The 6,950-nt window shown below is 44.9% G+C and overlaps 1 protein-coding gene and 1 pseudogene across 1 annotated transcript in view; one reads left to right on the top strand and one right to left on the bottom strand.

Annotated features, from left to right (window-relative positions):
- The window catches only part of KCNIP1 (potassium voltage-gated channel interacting protein 1), a 374,830-nt gene that overhangs the window by 56,326 nt on the left and 311,554 nt on the right, over positions 1-6,950 (top strand). The gene's annotated exons all lie outside the window — the stretch shown is intronic.
- Positions 816-930, bottom strand: LOC111727225 (annotated as a pseudogene).

The following is a 6,950-nucleotide window of genomic DNA, read 5'->3' as shown; positions in this document are numbered from 1 at the left end:
AAAGATACTCTGCACTGTGAGACATACAATCAATCTCATGAAAGCTTTTCAGGAAAATTCTATATTAATGATAGATGTTGATTATTGGATGGATCCAAGTTTCAGAAACATAAAATATGAGTTCATGGGTGTTCACAAGAAAGAAATTGTTATTTACTATCCCTTCTCTACCAAAATCTACTTGACCTTTTCAACCAAAAATTTGACGAGTATTCTTAGGAGTACAAATTAATGTTTTGAACCTACCCCGGCTTTTCCCACTCTGCTGTTTCTTGCTTCTGTGTGGGGTGAGAAAGGAGAGAGGTGGAAATGGGGAGAAGTTTCTTCCATGTATTGATAGGTCTCTAAATGCCTCGTACCTAGTAGATGCTCAGCAATTATCTGTTGAATGACAAACTCCAGTTTCTGCATAAATCGCCATGATTCGTAAATGTTGTTACTTTAGTTAAATTTACATGTAATATTTTGTCCCTTGTCATTCTTTTTCTCTCTGTCTGTGAGCAGAAGAGAGACTGTTAGTTGGAATAACAGTATGGGTGTTGTCTCGTTGTTCTTCTGAGTGGGGTGATTCTTTGTGGTGGGGGACCTTATTGTGCACTGTGACACTTAGCAGTACCCCTCACCTCTACCCACTAGATATGAGATGCAACACCCCACCTCCCTCCACCCAGTTGTGACGACTAAAAATATCTTTTTTAAAATTTTCCAATATTTTATTAGGCAATTTTTAAAACAGTACAGTACAGTTGAAAGAATTACACAGTGATCAGCCCTACACCCACCACATACATTTAATCAAATTCTTCTTCTTCTTCACATGTAGAGAATATGTTCAAGTTTTGTGCCCCTCATCACAATGACCCCGATTTCTGCTGGGCATGTTATGAACAGAGGAGCCATTTTTCAGGCCCTCTACTCTGTGCACACCCCTCAAAAATATCTTAAGATAAATTGATCAGGTTGAGAACCATTGTTATAACCTCCCTGGGAAACTTGGTTGGTTTCTTCTTTCTGAGCAATTTCGGGATTAATGTCACCTCCTCAGTGAGCCTTCCGACCATGCAGTCCAAACCAGCATCAAGGCCCCCCATCATCTCACCCAGTTTCACTGAGGAGCGGTGTGATAATTTCTTTACTTCTTTTTCTTTTATTTCTTTCTTTTGTTTGTTTGTTGAAACATAGTCCCATTTTGTCACCCTGGGCAGAGTGCTGTGGCATCACAGGTTACAACTTCAAACTCTCGGGCTCAAGCGATCCTCTCACCTCAGCCCAACTACAGACGCCCACCACAACTCCCAGCTAGTTTTAGAGACAGAGTCTGGCTTTTGCACAGGCTGATCTCAACTCCTCAGCTCAAGCAATCCAGCTGCCTTGGCCTCCCCGAGTGCTAGGTTACAGGCGTCAGCACTGCACCCAGCCACTCTCATGATTTCTTAAGCACATTTTGTTTGCTGTCTGCTTCTCTCCACTGTAGAGTGAGCTCCGTAAGGAGCATTTTCTCTCTTGATTATCTCTCTATCCTTAAGGCCTAGAGGTGCGAGATTCTTGAATGGATAGATAGAGGTGACACCAAGTTGCCAGCCAAGGGAAGTTTGAGGAAGAGCATTCCAGGCTGAGGGAACAGCCTTTACAAAGCTCCCAGGCAGGGCTGGGTGTGTCTAATGGAAGGCTGCTAGAGAGAGGAGGATGCCCTGAGAGCTGAAAGTGCCCAATTAGGAGGCCCAGGCAAGGAGCAATAGCTCTTCTAGAGTGACAGCAGGCCCTCTGGAAACCACCAGATGCCCCCGGCCCACTCTCTCTTCCTTCCCTGTCACCCAATCTGAACTCCTAAGGCCAAAGCCAGAGCTGGTGTGACTCCCAAGCCACACCTCAGTGAGAGTCTTTCCATCCAGCAGGCAAAGCCACGTGGGCAGCTCAGTGCTGAGGAGAAGGTGGCTACGCGTCACCCTCATGGATCGGCCCTCAGTCAGCCATGTAGGCCCCGGCCCACAGGCACAACCCTGACAGGGAACGTCTGGGTTCTCTGTTCCCAGCTCCTCACAAATGTCAGCTTGAACAAGTGATATTGAGGCAAGATCGCTGAAGAGACGCGTTACTTCCAGTTAAACCATCCTGCAGGTGTCAACTCAGCCTGGTTCCAGGGGCCTTCTGCTTTCTGCTTCAGTATTACGATGGAGCTGGAGTTAAAAATCTTCAAGAAAAAGTTGCATTTCTGCATTTAATATGGAGAACATTAAGGCACTCAGTGTCTCCTGTGGAAGATGACTTGTGCAAATAGTAACAGGTAACTCTTTAAAAAAATGCTTATCATGTTCTATAATCTATTCCAATCACCTTGTACTTATTAACTTTTTTGTACTATATTATTATTATTATTATTTAATTTTAGATTAATGTAGGGGTACATACGATTAGGTTACACTGTTTGCATTTGTTAGGTAAAGTTCAAGATGCAATTGAGCCCTTCACACAGGAGGTGTGCCATAGACCTCAACATAGGTTGTACTTGTCAGGTGAGCGCAAACACAGCCCCCTTTCTCCTTCCCACTCCTCCTCCCCTCCCCCCGCCCCCTTCTTGAATTTCATCGTGTTTTTCTTTCGTGTGAGTGTATAGTTGTTCACCTACTGGTTTCACATTAGTACCGAGTACACCCGATACTTGTTTTTCCATTCTTGTGATGCTTTACTTAGGAGGATGCTCCCCACCACCCTGTGGGGTGCACACTTTTATCACCATCCCCATTTTATGGACCAGAAAACTGAGGCCCAGCTCGGGAAAGTGATTTGCCCAGATTCACTAAGGATTCTCAGGCTTCTAAAACTTCTAAGGTGTCACCAGGAAGTCCCCACCCTAACCCTTAAGTGATATTCTTTTTTCTAAAGTTAATGCTAGAGCGTGTTGTAATAATACCTTTCCAATGAGCGTTCCCTTTGCCCCCGCAATCCCACTGCTCGGAACTGAAGCTAAAGAGTGTAAGCATTTAGCTCCAGGGGCACAGTGTTGATAGGATGTAGAGTGCCCCCAAGACTCTCCACTAAGAGGGGTTGTTTAAATAAACCGTGGTGCCTCCATGTAAAAGTGGCATTCAGAATGACATCTATTCATAGCTACCAACATAGAAAGACATCTAAACTATATATTTTAATGTAAAAGTTCATAACAATTGCGTTTTTGTATACGGCAATTTTGTCTGAAGAGTGGGATTCCTACTGATTTTTAATTTTTTCTTGCTACTTGTCTATAATCTCTAATTTCTCTGCAATGAACATGTACTACACTTGTAATAAGAAAGAAACCCAATAAAAGTTATTGAATAAAAGAATAAACAGCCAGACATCATTCTCTCCTGGGGAATCAGTACTCTGCTTCTTACCTGACATCAGAGACTATGGAAGCTTTGCAGGAAATACCCATTTGTTCATCATGATCTACTCTCAGCCAACAGGGCCACCAAGTCGATGTTCACCTGCTTCCTTCTTTGTGAGGTCACCTTGACAGAAGCCCTGCCCCCACCAAGGCATCTGGCTCTGCACAACCTTCTTGTTTTTTGGGTTCTCGTAACCTGCACCTCCCTGGTGTTCTCGGGTATAGAGATTATGAAAGTTCTGCTGTTCTGTGTCTGGTTGCAAACAACCTCCTTCCACCAAATCTCCAGCCCCCTTCCTCTTTAGGGCCTCTGGACTGGGTCCCCTTAGCCCCCACCCGCCCTCCTCTGTGTCACTTGTGACTTCGAGGTAAGGGTTGTTGAAATACAGTTCTGATGACATCCACTCCCCTACTCAGAAACTGTGTCCATGAGACCAAACCCAAACTCACAACTTTTCATCCAGAGCTTTCCAGAGCTTTCAGCCTGATGTCCCCTTCCTCCCCATTGACAACCTTCCCCCAGTCAAACAGAACCACTGATTCTACACCAAAATGCAGTCTGCCTCCAAGGCTTTGCTCACACTGAGTCTTCCTCCGGACACTGTCCCTCCGCTGGATACTGTCCCTCCACTGGACACTGTCCCTCCACAGTTCCAGGTGCTCCTCGAGACTGTTGCACACTAGCTCATCTCACCAGTTCCCCAACCCAGCTTTCTTTCCCACAGTGACCAGTTCTTCCTCCCCAGTCTTGAAGGCCTTTATCCACACTTCTTTCCTGGCAGTGAGCATTTCCCACTTGCCATTTGGGTGAGTGTCTCGGTTAAGGCTACATTTTCCTTGAGGAAAACAGCCCGTTTTATTTATCCCCACACCCCATGAGCTTAGCACATCTAGGACGGAGCAGGTGCAAAGTCTGCCTGGTTACCAGATGAATGGATCCTCCCACTCTAAAGTGTAAAAGTCATCCTGTTTCAGAGAACAGAAGAAAGGAACTGAGACAGAGAGGAACAGAGTCAGCCTCCAAGGTCAACCTCTGAAAAGGAAAGCCATGGCCAATCCTGAGGAGGATGGGGAGGCAGAGACCCCAGCGAGGGTCAGGGGTTCCACAGTGGAGGAGGAGACGTGGACCACGGCAGGAGCCTGATGTCATCGGTAGTGGGGGAAGTAACCAGAGGTGGGGGAACAGAGAGCAAATTGGGTAGATAATCAAATACCCCCTCCCTGCTCTGTGCTGTGACCTGCATGAGACTCCCCTTCTCCAACTTAGACACTACCCTTGGAAAGGAAGGGAGGAGACAGAACTCTGGATTTGCATATAATTCTGAAATAACCTAACTTACCTGAAAATGACTGGGCTGAGTTTCTACTTCAAGCAGAAGTGAAGATCAGAGTTAGTCATTATGTGGAATTGTAGACAAGGAAATCACCACCTTCCATCTCTGAATTGTGTCATCTTTTTATACGTAAAATTGTGTGCTTACACATAAAATTGTGTCCCAAGTGTTTAATACACATAATCTCATTTAACTAGGGAGACCTGCTACTTATTGCTTTAACTGGGAAAATCCTGTACCTGAAGGGGGTGCTGTTGCTAATCACCCTAGGATGTGGGCCTGAGCAGACCACAGCTTATGGTCATCCTGCATCTAACCCTCCCAGCACTCCTATGAGAAGGCAGCATTTTTATGCCTGTTTCCAGATGGAGAAAGCAATTCCTAAAATGATTAAGCAAGTCCAAAATAAACGAAGGAGCTGAAATGTAAGACCAGGTGGTGGTTATTGCCCATGGACATGAGATTTCCACTTTGCATTGGACTTTGATCACCAGCTCTACCCAGCTTCCCCATCCTTCCCTCCCCACCTGCCTCACTTCTCGGGCCCACAGAAACATAATGAGACCAAATAGGTAATGTTATGTTTTCTAGGGAAAGGAAACAAGTAAAATCAGTTTTCATATACATTTTACTTCACCTAGTGCATTCAAACTTGTGTTGTATTATTCAACATGTAACCAATATAAGATGATTATTCATGAAATAGGTTTTCTTTTTCTTCCTCTCCTCCCTTTCCTCCTCGTCCTCCTCTTTCGTCTCTCTTGTAATCAGTCTTTGAGGTTTATCCTCACAGCATCTCTCAGGGACCAGCCACCCTTCAGGGGCTCCATAGCCACATATGGCTAGAGTCTACCAGTTGGACAGGTCTAGCCATGGCTGTGGCTAAGCAGAAACCAGCTATTCCATCGGGTCACAGGCACACTGCCATCTGGTGGACGCATATTCCTCTCTGGGCAAACCATCTTAAGGGAGACTGACTATCTGTGTCTGGATCAACAGCATCCTCTGCCTCAGGATCAGCTCCCCAGACAGGAGAACTTGGGGTAGGAGGGAGAGTTGTTGCTAAGGATGTTCCCAGAGCAGGGACAACTCCCACAGAGCAAGTTCAAGTCACATTTGCTGTTGGCAAAACTTAGCTTTGTGCATTCTTGTTTCCTAATTGCAAAAAGATTTAGCAGAAAATCATACTGGTTTTCAGAATGCATGTTTAAAATAATCACTTATATTTTTTTTCCATAACTAACTTAACAGCATGATTGTGTAAAGAGCACCTCCCTAAAAAACTATGTAACCTCTTTGTAGTTCATGGTAAAAACTTTTCTTCTGCTGCTATAACAAAATACCATAAACTAAATGGCTTATAAGCATTAGAAATTTATTTCTCACAGTCCTGGAAGTTGGGAAATCCATACTTAAGATTCAGTGTCTGTCTGGTGGGAACCCACTTTCTAGTTCACAGATGGCACCTTCCTACTCTGTCCTCACCTGTGGAGGCTGCAAGGCCTGTCCTATAAGGGCCCTAATCCTATTTGTGAGGGCCCCACCCTCATGTTCTTATCATTTCCTAAGGGCTCCACCTCCTAACATCAGGGTCCTGGTGATTAGATTTCAACATATGAACATGGGGAGACACAAATATTCAGACCACAGCATCCGCCAAGTTGATTCTTCATCACTCAAGTTGGGTGGGTGTGGTTATTCTTGACTTTCAGTTAACCAATTCCAATGCGAATAATTGATTAAGGACACTGATTAGGGCTGATGTGATTCCAGACTTCTGAATTACCCCACATTTGAGAGGCAGTTTTGAAAACAACTTTGCATGAATAAAATGATAAACACATGACTACACCACTCAAGAGAGGCGTGTTTGGAGCTGAGATGGCTTGGCTGGGAAGTAAGAGTCAGTGGGGACATTCACTGATTTGCAATGGAGAGTGTTTTCAGCACCCTGCTGTCCTCGGGCTAGTGTCGGGTCTTATCCAGACACAGACATGACTTTTGCCTCTGAAGAGATTAGAGTCCCTCCAAGAGAGACGTGCAAAACCAGCATTGATAAATACCAAGAGAAATAGCATCCGGGACATTCATGCGGGGAGAATGGGGACCAAAGATCCCGTTCTTGGTGAGGGAAAGCACCCCCAGAGAAGAGGAAAAACAGAGAAATAAGCTGAGCAAGGCAGAATAAAAATAATTCAGCTGGCTTACTTTTACCCTAACAGTTGAATTACTTGTCTGAGCAGTTTCTG

The sequence above is a fragment of the Otolemur garnettii genome, unplaced genomic scaffold (genome assembly GCF_000181295.1).
Source record: "Otolemur garnettii isolate 467f Iridium unplaced genomic scaffold, OtoGar3 scaffold00003, whole genome shotgun sequence".
Classification (NCBI taxonomy): Eukaryota; Metazoa; Chordata; class Mammalia; order Primates; family Galagidae; genus Otolemur; species Otolemur garnettii.
This window is presented reverse-complemented; position numbering and strand designations above follow the sequence as displayed.